This window comes from Macrotis lagotis, chromosome 8 (assembly GCF_037893015.1).
Source record: "Macrotis lagotis isolate mMagLag1 chromosome 8, bilby.v1.9.chrom.fasta, whole genome shotgun sequence".
Lineage (NCBI taxonomy): Eukaryota > Metazoa > Chordata > Mammalia > Peramelemorphia > Peramelidae > Macrotis > Macrotis lagotis.
In genome coordinates, this window is record NC_133665.1 from 26089886 (window position 1) to 26105735 (window position 15850).

Below are 15850 nucleotides of genomic sequence, written 5' to 3' on the forward strand. Positions count from 1 at the left end.
AAGGAAAATGTCCCAGCTTGAGGGAATACCAGAAACTTCAGTGTCGGGTCACCGGGAAAAACCAGGCCAAATTCTGGGTACAATCTCAGAGGAAAGGGAACCTTAGTAAACCCAAAGGAGACCAAGAAATGGGGGATGGACAGGAAAAGAACCCAAGTTCATTGAAGGGTCACACTTCTGGTAGCAAGTGTCTATCCCAGGGTACTATGAGCAGAGTTGTAGGGTTGCCAAAGCCAGAGGGGGTACTCCAACACAAAACCTCTTTAGAAATCAGATTAGCACAGAAGATGAAGGGATTTTGCAGATGGCTTTGTCCTAAGAAGATCAAAGGGTCAGAAGAGCCCTTCCCTAGGGTAGAGGCAGCAATAGCTGGGAAGGAAACCACTGAGGAGACTCCACTCATGGTCAAGTCTCCCTCCAAAGAGAGTGAGGCTCCTTCAACTTCAGAGAATATGGAGGTTGTTGGCCTGACATTAAAGAAGGGTTTGGTGGCTGCTTGTAAAGAGAACCAGAAAAAAGAAAGGGAACTCCAACTCCTGCAGATTCAGAGTGATCCCACTGGCTATAAACTGAAGGAACTCCAGGCACATCCCTCTGCTAAGGTTCAGGAGGGCAACAGTGAGTCAAGGGACCACAGTAAAGGTTCAGAAGACCACTGGAGTTGGAAGTGGCAGACCCAGGAGAGAGGAAAAAAGGATTAAAGGTAAAACTCTGAGGTTCAGGGATCTGTCACCAGAGAAGCCAGCTTCCCTTGCTAGTGAAGTATCGATCTCTTTGGGTCAATTCCGCTATCACCATAAAGGGTCAAGGTTGACTAGGACTGGAGGACACTCCCAGCACCATCCCAAGTCGCCTCTTGGAGGATACTTTCAGAGGGACTCCCCAAGCCCTTCTCACTATGGAGTTCTTTGTCTCCCTCCAAGAGAATCCAATCCCCCAGGACATAACCTGTTCTCATGACACTATTGGACCTTCAGAAGGGGATGGCTACCACTTATATTAAGGGTATTATTCTTCCCAAATACATTCTATTCTAACAAGAGGAGTTGTTTTTCTGTCCCCCCAGGGATGTTTGCTGCATGGCTTTGGGTGGTTGGGGGAGGGGAGACTTACTCAGAGGCTCCGTTGGGATAAGAAGGTTCTTTGAGGTCAACTGCTGGGTCTCTGGGATAATCTGCTGGCCACTAGAGGGCAGCTTGTCCCTGGAGCTGTTGATTAAGAGCTTGGGTAGTGGTGGTTGAGAGGACATAATCCCTCACCTCCCTCTGCCCACTTCCCTCTAGTGCAGGGGTTCATAGATATGTAATTTTACTATACTTTTATTTTTTCATAATACTGTCATTACAAAAAAAATACAAAAAACTACTATAAAAACATTCAGGAGCGCATCAAAATGAGAGAAGCCAAGAAGCCCCCACCCCAGTTTCTTAGAGGGTCATCACAGACCAGGCCAGAGTCAACCCCTTCTCCTAGGTTCCCTGCTGGATAGTGGGGAACAGCAGGGTAAAATATTCTGGTGGAGTAGACAAGGCAAGGCCTGCTTGGCTCTGACAGGTGGAAGCCCTGGGGCAGGGAGGGAGGGCAGGGCATGGCTGCTATGACCCTGAATTCCCATGGGGGGGGAAGCTCCAGATGCCCTTTCCTCTGAATCAAGGCTGGCAGCACCAAGGAGCAGCCCAGGACAAAAAGGTAAAATTCCCTGCCACCCCAGCCCCTTAGTAAAGCCTGAAAGAAAACATATGTGGTACTGTGGTATGGGCATTCCCCTTCTGCCCACCCCCACGGCCCCTAGCCTGCAGACCCAGTTTGTGGTAGGCAAGCTGTGGCTGTCAAAGGAGGGAAAGTGTCTGTGGCATGGGTGGTGAAGCCACGCTGCCTCAACTTCCCACTTCTCCCCAAGCGGCTCAGCACCTCCACGCCTGGGAAATACAGTGTCTGGTGCTCAGTGCCCCCCCCCCCCCTCCCCATTCCTGAGCACGTGTGCACAACTCTGTGTGCAGGATGTGCCCATGAGCGCGTACACGTGAAGAGTCACCCTTGCCCCCTTGCCCCCTTGCGAGGGTCGGGGTAGATGTGTCCTGCTGGTCCTCCCCCCAACCCCCAACCTTTGGTGGGAGAGGGGACTAGAAAGGAGGGCAGGAAGGACCTGGGCAGCAGGTGGGGGAACGACATGCTATTTACAGGCCTGGATAGGAAACCTTTACAGGTCCTCAAGTAACAGTCAAGTCACTGTCCAGCCAGGAGCAGCAGGAAAAGTGGATGCAAAGCTTGGGACAAAAACAGCCACGCCTGGACCCGGGGCATCCCTCCCTCCGCCCTCCCCCCACCCTCCCTTCCCACCTGAGAGGGCTCCACCAAGTGAGGAACGGGGACAACTCTCCGAGAAGAAAAGTGGCTTTTTTGCATTTTAGAAAAAGTTTTCCAGGTGGACTGCGGGCCGGCTGGGTTGCCTGTGTGGCTGCGGGAGCCTGGGGCGGGAGGGCGCTATTGCTGTGGAGGCCGGGGCTGCCCCGAGGCCGGGCCAAGGAGCCAGGCAGCTGCCACTTTAAGATTTGTGGTGCCTGTGTAGTGATCCTGCCCGGGAAGCGCACCTTGAATTCCTCTAGGAGGTGGCCCCGCTGGGTGGGCACCTCGAGGAAGGGCAGCCCCTCCCCGCGCAGTCTTCACAGTGCCCAGCTTGATGCCATCGTGGCAAGGCAGGGGGCTGACTCGGCCATCCAGGGTGGGAATGCTCACAGTGCAGCCACAGCGCCGGGAGAGGAGGGGAGAGGAGGAAGGCGAGATGGAGAAGAGCCTCTCCTATCACTATCACCATGAGCTTCTCTGGGTTTTTAAAACATCCTCTCATTTGTTGTACAGGTGGGTTTTTCAGCTGGTGGAAATGGCAGTGTTGGGTGTTTGTGGCAAGTCCTGTGTTTGGTATGGGAGATTTTACAGAAGCTTTAAAGATTTTATTGAAAAGTGTGGGGGTGGTTGACTAGATGGCGCAGTGGATAAATCACCGGCCCTGGAGTCAGGAGTACCTGAGTTCAAATCCAGCTGCAGACATTTAATAGTTACCTAGCTGTGTGGCCTTGGGCAAGCCACTTAACCCCATTTGCTTTACAAAAACCTAAAAAAAGGGGGGGTGAGGGGGAGAGAAATTTGAGAACATTGATCCCATCTTAATTACTAGGATTTAAAAAACTATATGATACAAAAGACTTTTTCCACCAGTTGGGCTTTAGGTTATTACTCATTTTCAACTCTTTCTAGGTCTCCATCAAAGAAAATAATTGATCCTTTGCAAAATGCTATCCAAATTAAGTGATTGGAACTGCAGTGCATGCCCTCCAAGTTCCTATTAGAATCCTTATGAGCTATGTAGAAGGAATGGCCAGTTTATCCTTGAGAGCCTTGATTTTTCAGCCTGCGTGAAAAGTAACACTCTGCACTTTTGGGTACATTTCTTGGTTTCAACGCCTTGACATTTGACTTAACTGGAATGAACATTAAGCTGTGTACAAAGGCTCACCTTGGGTGAAGCTCCTTTGCTTAGCAGTATTTTGTGGGGGCTTCCAAGATGGTTTTTTGCTTCCAGTGTGAACTTTTTTTCTGGAAACCTCAGACTTAATTCATTCTATTGTTTTTATTTTGTGCCACAAATTTGCTAACAACATGTAGTCTTTGGACTGGATATTACAGTTGTGGACAGAAGCCATCAGGGAAGGCTTAAAATGGGGTCTCACAACCTGAAAGTAGCTCGTGGCCTTTCTGAGACCTGGTGGACATTGTTAGTTTGTTACTGTGTTACTTGTTAAGGAGGTTCCTGATGAGCTGAAAGGGCCCTCCAAAGCCTTTTGACATAAAAAGCCTCAATGACACAGTTTCCCTTATGAGGAAACTGGGATCAGATTGGTTATGTGACTTACCCAAGGTCACACAGTTTAATGTCAAAGGCAGGGTTGAAACCCAGTCTTTCTGATTCCATGTCTGGTACTCTACCACAGGTAATATGTTGTCTCCCCCAAAATGTGCAAATTTAAAGCAGTTTTCCAATTGAAACCCATAATCATTGGTTTATGATACCATACCATAGTAACTTGGCCTCTGAAATCATCAAGAGCTTACCTCTTACACAGGGGGTTGTTTAAACAGTTTTGTGAATGAGTACATGTACAGCTGACAGGGTACCATGATTAATCTTTAAGGACAGTCATAAAACTATTTTCTTGTTTACCCATGACTACTTTCCATAGGGGCAGTAGACTTTTGTGCTATTAATATGAAATATGTATTCACTTCTCCAGGACACCTATCTAGGTTTCCTATTTCTTTTTTGCCTCTGAGGCAGAAGCACTTGAATATCTCAGCAGTAAATTTACTGAATACTTGTGATATATTCAGGATCCTAAAGAGCTTTTGTTTATGTGAATTATAGCTAACAGCATTTACAGTATTATTTTTTGTGGCATTTTTTTTGCAAGGCATTGGGGTTTAGTGACTTGGCCAAGGTCACAGGGCTGGGTAATTAAGTGTCTGAGACCAAATTTGCAGTCAGGTCCTCCTGACTCCAGGGTCGGCATTCTATCCACTTGCCACCTAGCTGCCCCTACAGCATTAGAAATTAAAAAATTTGTATTTTGTGAAAATAATTTTGACCTTAAGGTTTCCTTGGCAAGGCAAGTTTCCTCAGGGACCTCCAGGGTCCTGAGAGCACACTTTGAAAACCACTGACCTTGGGTAATAGTGATATGGCCTTGGAAGTCTAACTTGATTTATCTTTTCCAGTTCAAAAGCAGATGACTTGTCAACAGCTATTCTCAAGCAGAAGAACTGCCCCAATGGGTTAATTGTTGATGAAGCTATTAATGAAGACAACAGTGTGGTGTATTTGCCTCAGGTAAATTTATATTCCTAGTCTATTCTATTTAGATATACTTTAACCCAGGAAGGAGGTGGACTGCAGGTTCAGTGGGATTAGTGCTTAATGACTGGGGCTGCCCCTACTGCCCAGTGACCCTTGTGCTGCTCTAGGCCAAGATAGATGAATAGCAGCTCTTCGGAGGTGACACAGCATTGCTTAAAGGCAAGAAGAGGCTGGAAGCTGTGTAACATTGTACTTTTTGATGATAACTGCTCAGATGAGAAGATTCGCATGAACAGAGTTGTGGACAGCAACCTGTAAGTGTCTGGGAGATGTCATCAGGTATGTGAGGATCCTTGACCCTTGAAGAGGGAGATCTGAAAGAGACCTGGGCAGTGGGGTGGGACTGAGTAGGCAGCACTTGGCAAATCATAACCATTCCTCCTTATCTTGGAAGGGAGACTGGCACTTCACTTCAGGGCTCAGGTATGTTCCTGGGGAAGACTCAGGTATCCTAAGGTCTCAGCAACCACTTTGGTGACTGAGAAGGGTATGAGATTGACTTCTTCACCTTGGTTTCAAGTTGAATTTCTCACTGTTTTCTAGAAAGCTAGGATTTTGTAATTTTCTTGCTTAGGGACCGAGCCAGACTGTGTGTGTCTTGCAGTGTCTCTTCTGCTTATGCTTGTGCTGAACGTTCTGCGTTCTTGTGCTGAATGGTAGTGAACTAAGGGGAGGAAGGGAGGAATATTAGCCAAGAATTTTCAGGATCTTATGATGATGAAAAAAAGAGCCCCCAGGAAAGTCAGTTAAGAAAATCAGCTATTACAAGGAAGTGGTTCAAGTAGTTCTGGTCCTGGATGAGTGGTCTCTAGTAACCTTCCTTTGCTTTCTCTTTCTGAGTTCCTTCTGTCTGTATCTCTCATCTTGACTGTGTTTAGTTACATTCTCCTGTGTAAATCTCATGTAACCTTTTTCTTAGGAGACTAGGGCTAAAGAGATCCCTTTGGGCAGTGTTCTGAGGCACACATAGAGTGGAGATAAATTTATGTTCTTATGTAGAAAGACTGGTATCAAAACTATTTCTCTCAAGTTTAGCTGGTGTTTCTTTCTATTTACACCTTGCTCCTGACCCAAATTTCCCTGTTGACTGAGGCCATGCAACACCTAGGTTACCAGAAGGGGTGGGAGATTGAAAATTTGCCTTTGAAAAGCTGTTCTTCCTTTCTTCTTTTCTTTTTTTCTTTTGGTTTTCGCAGGGCAGTGGGGTTAAGTGACTTGCCCAAGGCCACACAAGTAGGTAATTATTAAGTGTCTGAGGTCAGATTTGAACTTGGGTCCCCAGACTTCAGGGCTGATGCTCTATCCACTGTGCTACCTAGCTGCTTGCTCTTTTCCCTTTTTCTTATATTGCTGTCCTTGAATAGTAGTAGCAAGAACCCTTTTTCTTCCCTGGGTCCCCATCCAGAACTTCTGGCATTCCTCTCTCCACTACAGAGTCCAGGGCCCTAGGTTGTGTGATGTCTTGCTTCATATCTTGCCTTTTCTCCTTTCCTCCTGCCTCTCTCCACCTAAAGCCATCCCTGTCTCTTTCACTTGCCATCAGCCCTCTGTACCAGACCCTTTCCAGCGCCCAGTACTTGGGGCTGCAGTGTGGTGGGTAACATGGAATCTGCTTGTGGTCCTCAGCATCCAGTCGTGCCCAGATGTGAAGTATGGCAAACATATCCACTTGCTGCCCATCAATGAAGGCATCACCAGCAATCTCTTTGAGGTATACCTCAAGCTATGCTTTCTGGAAGCTTATCAATCCATCCGGAAAGGTAAGTTTTAAAGGCTTGGGGAACTAGATTAGTAGGGAATTCATTTTCATAGCACTATATTGATTATGGGTGGGGTTACTTTGTGCAGGTATTCATGATACCTAGAAAATGCTTAAAACCTGACCTCTCCCTCTAACTTCTCCCACCTATCTTCCCAACTCACCTAGTTATATCCGGTATCTAGGAGAGAAAGCTGCCTCTTTTATTTCTCTTAGGCCAGGCTAGGCCTTGGTGGTAGTTGGGTTTCTGGTGACCCTCAACACCCTTCCTGGGTAAGGTTTTGGTCAGTTTGCCCAGTTCTTATTCCTAGAGAGTATATGGCTTCTCTTGCCTCCATCATGTGAAATTCTAATTTTGCCCTTTTTTTCCTTCTTTAGATTGAAGTCCAGACTCTTAATCACTTGTGGCAAAGGGTGATTATTTATTGGAAAGACTTTTTTCTGTACAGGGTATCCAAGTGGTAAAGAGGTTTCAGTCCAGATTAATATTCTGTCCCTTGACCAAGTGTCAGGGCATGGGAACCCATATGCTTTTAAGCTTCTGGGTCTCAGTGTTAGTGGCTGAATTGACACTTGGTCTTTTCTAGCTTATTACCAATGCTATTGTTCCCTGTAGTAACTAAATACTACAATGATCCTTCAGGTGATATCTTCCTTGTCTGTGGTGGAATCCCTCAATGAATTGTTGTATGATGACATTGGTGGTTGCCAGAAACAGTTGACTCAGATAAAGGAAATGGTAGAGCTGCCACTGAGACATCCAGACCACCATTTAAGGTCACCATTTGGTTCCTTTCTAACTTGTGGAATCTAACTAGAGTTTTCCTAACAATTATGTTTTACCCTTTAAGGTTTCGTAACTCCTGAACCCCCTGAGATACATGCTTGTATGCTTGTGTCCCAGAATGTTTTTATATCTTTTTCCCTGTTATCTCCTCTTCCAGTTACTTCACTGTGGACAACTCTCTCCTCTGGGCTGAATAGTGAATCATACTGTTACTTTTGCTACTTAAGGATTCATTCTTCTTGCCAGGTTTAAACTTTTCGTCCCATCCCCAAGTTTAACCTTTGCTTATCTTCCTGAAAATAGATAGTTGAGGAGGGAAGAGTGTCAGTGTGGGTAGTAGCTTAACTTTGAATCTACTTTGGGCCAGTCATTTCTCAGCCTCCTCAGGGCATCCTGCTCTATGGGCCTCCTGGAACAGGTAGGACCCTGATTCCTTGAGCTATGGTAAATGAGACTGGAGAGTTTTTCTTTTCAATAGTGAGTGACTTAATTCTTCCTGAGGTGAGTTGGCTCTGATTCTTAGTGTTGATTTCTAGCTGTCCCTTTGCATTTGGGTACATAATCCTCCCCCCCCTCCCGACTCCTTCCCCTCAGTTTTAGTTAGTTATGGAGTAACCCTTATGGCTCCCTCTCTTTGGGAAGCAAAAACCTCAGCCTTTTCTGTGCATCTCTTGAGGTCCTGAAATGATGAGCAAGTTTGCTGGTGAGTCAGAGAGCAACCTGTGGAAGGCTTTGGAAGAGGCAGAAAAGAATGCTCCTACCATCATTCTTATTGATGAACTGGATGCCATTCCTCCCAAGAGAGAAAAGTTATGGATTCCTCTAAGGGAGAGAGGACCTAAATGAGGGGAATTGGGATTCAAGCTTGCCTATTAATCCAGAGATCTTGTGCTTTGACAGACCCCTGGAGAGGTGGAACATCGAATTGTGTCACTGCTCTTGACTCTCATGGATGGTTTGAAGCAGTAGGTACAAGTGATTGTTATAGCAGCAACCAACAGCCCTCACAGCTTTGACCCAGCTCTTAGATGGTTTGGTAATGGCCCCTTGGCTTTTTTAAAGAAAGCTCTTCTCTATGAAGTCATAGGATCATATGTATCATCTTAAGATACAGCATATTGGACATGTTCCTGCCACTGCTTTTCTTGAGATTTCATTTACCCATCTGTTTCTTCTCCTTTCCCTTCTATCCCCTCTCTCTCAACAATAGCAGGGTTTGAGCTTTCTCTGGATCACTCAACAGTAGGAGTCCTCCCTTTTACAAAGGCCACATTTCCTTTGGTGAGGGAGCAGGCACAAATGGCCAGAGCCCTGGGTTGAATTCGGTGTATTTGTGCATCCCCACAGGTCTATTTTACAGGGAAGTAGATATTGGGATTCCTGATGCCACAGGATGCTTGTAGATTCTGCAGATCCATACCAAAATCATGAAGCTGGCAGATGATGTAGACCTAGAACAGGTAAGAGTTAAGGAGCTGGTGAGGGGAAGATCAGGAATGAAGGGAAAGTTTGAGCCCCAGAGACTATATGGAGTAGAACTCCAGGTTGTTGAAGTGGAGCTCTTGCTGAGTCAGAAGTATAGTGAGACACCTGAACTTTGGGAGATAGACTGTTGGAGAAGAAAAATTATTTTGAGGTTACTCTGAAATAGATTAATGTTGATGCATGTGTCAAGAGCCAGTCATTGGGTGCCCTGGTTCTGGCAAATGTAAACTGTTTCTGAATGAGTGATTTGAGTTTGTGAATAGAACAAATGAAATTCTGAAGGCAAATCTTGTTGTGATGGGTCCTGAGAAGAGAAGACTGAGGCGTCACCTCACAGTGGAAAGAGTTTATGGGGAGAGGGAACTGAGCAAGATATTCTAGGAGGCCTTGCATGGAGTGTGCCCAGCCTCCTCTTCATACCTTAGCTGCACAGCGAGGAAGGGGGAACCCCAGGTCTGGAACTGAGATCTAAATCAGATTGACCTTCTGCCCACAGGTGGCCAATGAGACCCATGGACACTTGTAGATTCTGCTCATCTGGCAGCCCTGTGTTCAGAGGCAGCAGTTCAGGCTATTCAAAAGAAGATGGAGCTCATTGACCTGGAAGACATTGGTATTCTGGGAGATGTCAAGCAGGAGCTCCAAGATCTTGTTCAGGTGAAGGGATCTTGAAACTTAGAACTATTTCAGAGTTTTGTAAAATGATAAATCAGTCTTCTGGTATCTACTCCCCAAGGGATTGTTATAGCAGATGAGACTACTTTGGGGTACATGGAATGGAACCTGGGCTTATGGATATGAGAAACTGGTTTCTTGAAACAAACTGTATGTGTGTGTGTGTGTGTGTGTGTGTGTGTGTGTGTGTGTGTGTGTGTGTCTTGGTTTTCCTATTCCCAGAAGGGCAAATGCTGTTGATGACATACATTCATACTAATTCCTCATACTAGAGGGTGAACTCTCTTCTCATTTAGTACCCTGTGGAACACCCAAATTCCTCAAGTTCAGTATGACACCTTCCAAGGGAGCCCTGTTCTATGGACCCCCTGGATGTGGGAAAACCGTATTGGCCGAAGCTATCACCAATGAACACCAGGCCAACTTCATCTCCATTAAGGGACCTGAACTTCTGACTATGTGGTTTGGCGAATCTGAGGTCAATATCCTTGAGATGTTTGACAAGGTATTTATTGGATCAAGCCTCTTAACCTTTGGATTTCCAAACAAATAACGGGTAGGAGCTGATAATTGCATTGAAGTATGAAATAATTTCAGCATTGTCTAATTATAATCATTTGATATGGGAATAAAAGAGCCCTTTGGGGAAAATGACACCTGTTGCAAATGTTCATATCTCTTCACCTCATCCCTATATGAAGGCCTGCCAAGCTGACCCCCTGTGTTCTAACTTTTGATGAACTGGATTTAATTGCCAAGGCTGGTAGTGGCAACATTGGAGATGGAAGAGGTGCTGCTGACAGAATCATCAAGCAGATCCTGAAAGAGATGGATGGTATGCCCACAAAAATATATGTGTTCATCATTGGTTCCACCAATCGACCTGATAATGACCCTGCAATTCTTTGACCTGGCAGCTTGGATCAGCTCATCTACATACCCCTGCCTTATGAGAAGTGGCGTGTTGCAATTCTTAAGGCCAACCTGAGAAAGTCACCTATTGCCAAGGTGAGTAGAGGGATTGAAGGGAAAAATTGACAACCACATTTCTTTTTAACACCAATTTGATGTGGTGAGAAAATGGTCCTCCTGGATTGTTTTTACTCCCCCATCCCAAAAAATGTAGGCCATATTTGGAGTGTTCCCTGGGTAGCCCATGTAAATTCCTTGTGAATTCTGGGTTTAAAGTCAGGAATGATCATTATAGGAGGAAAGACCTTTTTGAGACTTTAGGTCTTCTGTGTTGAATTTTCTTTCTGACTTCTGCATGGCATTGGATGTAGACTAAGAGTTCCTGGCCAGGATGACTAATGGCTTCTCTGGGGCTGACCTGACAGAGATCTGCCAGCCTGCTTGCAAGCTAGCTATCTGTGAGTCCATTGAGAGGGAAATTCGAGGAGAATGAGAAAGGCAGACAAACCCCTCAGCCATGGTAAGTCCTTTATCCCAACCTGCTTTCCCATCTAGCCAGACTTTCAGAAATACTTAACTAGTACCATGCTCTTGAGTTCAGAAAATAGCTGGTTTGCAAGACACTGGCAAAGCTTCAGATACAGGACTTTTGCCCAAAGGAGCTCTCTTAATCCTCTATCCAAAGCCTCAAATTTTCATACATTCTTTTGTTTCATTATATCAAGTGGCTGATCTCATTACCTCCAGTTTCTTTTTGTGTGCATTAATTTTCTCCATTTGACTACCCTATAAGAGTACTGATATTTCTTTTAGGATATATTTTATTTATTTTGAGTTTTACAATTTCCCTCCCATTCTTGCTTCCCTCACCCCCCACAGAAGGCAATCTATTAGTCTTTACATTGTTTCCATGGTATACATTGATCTAAGTTGAATGTAATGAGAGAGAAATCATATCATTAAGGAAGAAAAATAAAGTATAAGAGATAGCAAAATTACATAATAAGATAACGGATTTTTTTTCTAAATTGAAGGTCTTTGGTCTTTGCTCAAACTCCATAATTCTTTCTCAGATACAGATGGTATTCTCCATTGTGGGTAGCCCAAAATTGTCCCTAAATGTTTCACTGAAGGGATGAGCAAGTCCATCAAGGTTTATATCACCTCCATGTTGCTGTTAGGGTGTATAATGTTTTTCTAGTTCTGCTCATCTCACTCAGCATCAATTCATGCAAATTCTTACAGACTTCCCTGAATTCCCATCTCTTTTGGTTTCTAATAGAACAATAGTATTCCATGACATATATATACCACAGTTTCTTCAGCTATTCCCCAATTGAAGGTTTTTTTGACCATTTCTTATATCCTGAAATGGATCGCTATAGGGTGTTTGGGCATCTTTGATGACAGCATTAGGGATGGTGCTGAATAACCTCTTCAAACTATTCTTATGTACAGAAAAGCTGGACTCTGGGACTGAGAAGGCTACAGGGCTGTCTGTCCAGTGCTCACCTGGAGCCTGGACCTTATCTTGTTCCAAGTATGAGGTGCCAGTTGCCCTGAGATCCTTGAAGGAGGTAGGGGGGAGGGAAGAAAGGGAGAACCAATTTGACAAGCCCCTAATAGATCTTAGCCCCCACTTAATTCTTTCTATACTGCAGGAGGTAGAAAAGGATGACCCAGTCCCTGAGACCTGCCTGGACCACTTTGAGGAGGCCATGTGCTTTTCCTGCAGCTCTGTTAGTGACAATGATATCCTGAAATAAGAGATGTTTGCCCAGACCCTTCAGCATATCAAGGGCTTTGGCAGCTTCAGGCATAGGATTCATGAAGTGAAACCTAAGGTGGCAGAGGGGTCGATTGGGGAGACTTGTACATATTCTGGGCCATTGGGAGGAAATAGGGAATGTGAATCAGTTAAAGGTGAAATGGGATGACATCTTTGAGTTTGGGAATTGGTCAAGCTGGGCAGAGAAAGAAGGGACAGTGGAAGGAACTTGGTCCTGGGGTCAGAGAACTGGCCCAAGCCCTACATCTGGGTTCTAATTCTCCCTCCCTGTGTGATCTTAGGCAAGCTACTCATCCTCCCTAAGAGGGTAAGCCTCATTTATCAATGAACAGGTTAGGTTGGATAGCCTCCTGGAGTGGGAGGAAGCAGTCTGCCTCTGACTAGGTCCTAATGACACTTTCTGGCCTACAGATTCCCCTGAGGGAAGCAAGGCCAGACTGCTCTCGGCCAGGGCAGTGGAGGAGGCACAGGTGGCAACTTGTACACGGAAGACAATGAGGATGGCCTGTATGGCTAAGCTGCAGTGGCTGGCCATGGAGCAAGCTGGCCAGACCTCAGTCCCCAGGGGAGGGAGGTGCTTGTCTGAGAATGACTGGGGGCACCTGGGACCTGCTCTATTCCTCAGTCTGAACAGATAAGCTGCAGTCAGACTCTGGACAGGGGGTTTCTGTTGCAAAAAATACAAAACAAATGCAATACAATAAAAGTGATTTTCATTTGGGAGGCAGAGAGTGAATTACCAACAGGGAAATCAAGGCCTTGAGCCTGCACCATTTCTGTTATAGGTTGGGGTGTGGTATAGGGTTCTGGTGGCCTGTGTAGGGCAAGAGCAAGGGAGTCAGCATCCAGTCCCTAGCAGTGATAAAAGCGCCTGAACTTCATGCTGCCCATGCTGTCCCTTCTTTCACTGTTCACACCAGGATAAGGGCCACAGCTGCTGGGTGTTTACATAGTGAGTAGGTTCATTTTATTTTACATACTTTTGAGTTAATGTTGGAAAAATAAATTAACTAATCACAAGCATATTCTAAAACAAAAACATGGTGTAATAGGTTAATAAATGTTGGGTAAAATAAGTTTGAGTCCTGGCCCCTTCTCCTCCTTTTCCCCTGGAAACCTCCTTCTGATATCTTCATTGTCCTTTCTATGCAGGGGAGGAAGGGTGCCAAGACAGTGCCTCACACCCAGGCAAGACTTGGGAAGAACTTTCCAGAGCTGTTGTGTCTTCTCATTTCCTTGGCCAGGTGCTTGTGTGCTGCTTCTGCTTGGCTGGGGTTGGGAGCACAACCATGACTCATGCAGTCACCATTCCTCCCCAGCTTGATCTGGGAAGGAGCTGCTCTTTGAGGAGGAAATGACCCTCTTGGTCCCCTGCCTATATTTACCTGGGGGTGGGGTCATCCAGAGCTTAAGTAGTACAGATGGACCTCTGTTAGGCTCCCTTGATTCCCTTCCCCTTCCACAGATAATCTGAATCTGCTGTTGGGACACTGGGGGAGCCTATAAAAGTGAATAAATTGTAAAAGCAAAGTATGAAGCAACTTGCTAAGTATGAGACCAAGACAAAATACTGGGTTTCATATATTCTTCCCCATTAGAATTTCTCCCTGTCATCCGAACTTCTCTTCCTATTGAAGTCCAATTCTGGCCCTTTCCAGAATTCTTTGAACCTCCAGGGCCTTGACTACATAAAGAATGGGGAAGACCATCTTACTCTAAGCCTACCTTGAATTGAGGAAATGCAAGCTCAGAGATCTCATAAAAATGTCATCCCTTGAAGTTCTATGAGAGGGAAGAATGGATCAGATTTTTTATATCCGAAACTGGTAAGCTCAGGCAAATTATTTAACCTGAAAGTAGGCCTGAAAGCTAAGGAAGTTTTTTTTTGATATGAACCTTTGTCCATAGATACATTTCCTAATGTAAGGCAGTGCTTAAAGTCAAAAATATTTTCTAATATAAATATTGATGGATAAAATTGTACAGGTTTTCTGAACCAAAAAGTTAGAACTACTGGTATAAGGTATAAGAACAAGGCTTTATCAATGGAAGTTGCAAACTTAGTGAATTCTTAATGAACCGTCAGATATTGAGAGGATGTGACTTCCTTAGGATCATGTGACCAGACAAACTCAGGTCTCCCTAACTCCAGCTGCTCCCTTTGCCACATTGCCCCTAAGCTCAGTAACTCATACCTCTTCACACTTAAAAAAAAAAAAAAAACTTTTCCCCTACAACCCTGTGAGGCAAGTAGTATAAGATAAACTATGATCTCATCTTGTACATGAATAATCTTACCTTATGACTTAAGATTTCTTGTAACCAGTGGAATCCAAACTGGAACTTTAGTTTTCTAATTTAAGTATTTTCTAGAAGTGCTATCCTTTTGTCCCTAGGTAAGATCATGGGCTCAATCCTTTGAGGGAGAAAGATATATTGGCATTAGGTAAACAATCTATATTCAAAGGTTTTTCCTAATATTGGGGTGCTTTCTTAGCCCTGATATTTTCTTAATCTGCTCTGTCTCTGGTTTTTGAATGAGATGTCAGTGCATGATCCTTAGTGCTCAAGGATGGTTCTTAGGGAGGAACCTTGATGCTCTTGTAGAGCATCCTTAGTAGAAGTGGTTAGAAGAGAAGAGAACTCATGGAAGGGTTAAGTAATAGCCCTTAGCCTTTATACTCAGCAGGGAACAGTCAATCTGAAAAATAAACCTATGATAGAAAGGTATATACACTATAGAGATGGGAAAAATAACATCCATTTTGGCTTCAGTCATGTCTGCATATGACTTCAAACTCACAAACAATGAAAGAAACAAGTATGTATTCAAGTCTTTGGTGGTCCTGAGTTGCATTCTCAAGGACCTAGTATAACAAATCTCATGTTTGAAAACAACTTTTCTTTCCTGAAACCTTTCCTAATTCTGTCTTCCTGATAACCAAACCTCAAAAGCTTAAAATTATCTTTGATTCCTGTCTCCCAAGCTTTAAAAAAATATTTGATATCCTTTATTTTTACATCACATTTCCCACTGTATCCATTTCATGTTTCCTTTTGAGAGGCATCTTTTTTTATAATAATTTAAAAGGTAGGAGACCAGCAACCAACACATCGAAAGAGTGTCTGACATTATATATATATATATATATATATATATATATATATATATATATACATATATATATATATATATATACACACACACACTGTTTAACCTCTTGCAAACAAATGGAGAGATAATCCTTTCATCTCTTTGGGACAGGGCTTGGTCATTCTAATTTAGAAGCAGTTTTGATTATTATGCTGTTCTTTATTTTTACATTGTTGTAGCAATTATGTTAATTGTTCTTCTGCGTCTTATTGCCTTACTTTACATCATTGCATACTAAGTTCTTTCCAAACTTGTCTATTGGTAGTTATCGTTGTTTACAGAAGGGTAATCAGTTATATTCCTGTACCACAGTGCATTTAGTCATTCCTCAGTCAATGAGCATCTACATTGCCACCACAAACAGTGCTTCTTTAAGTACT

At 44.2% G+C, this 15850-nt stretch overlaps 1 pseudogene; it reads left to right on the forward strand.

The window, feature by feature from the left end:
- The first annotated feature begins 401 nt into the window (after positions 1-401).
- Positions 402-12833, forward strand: LOC141495146 (transitional endoplasmic reticulum ATPase-like; annotated as a pseudogene).
- Positions 12834-15850: the final 3017 nt, after the last annotated feature.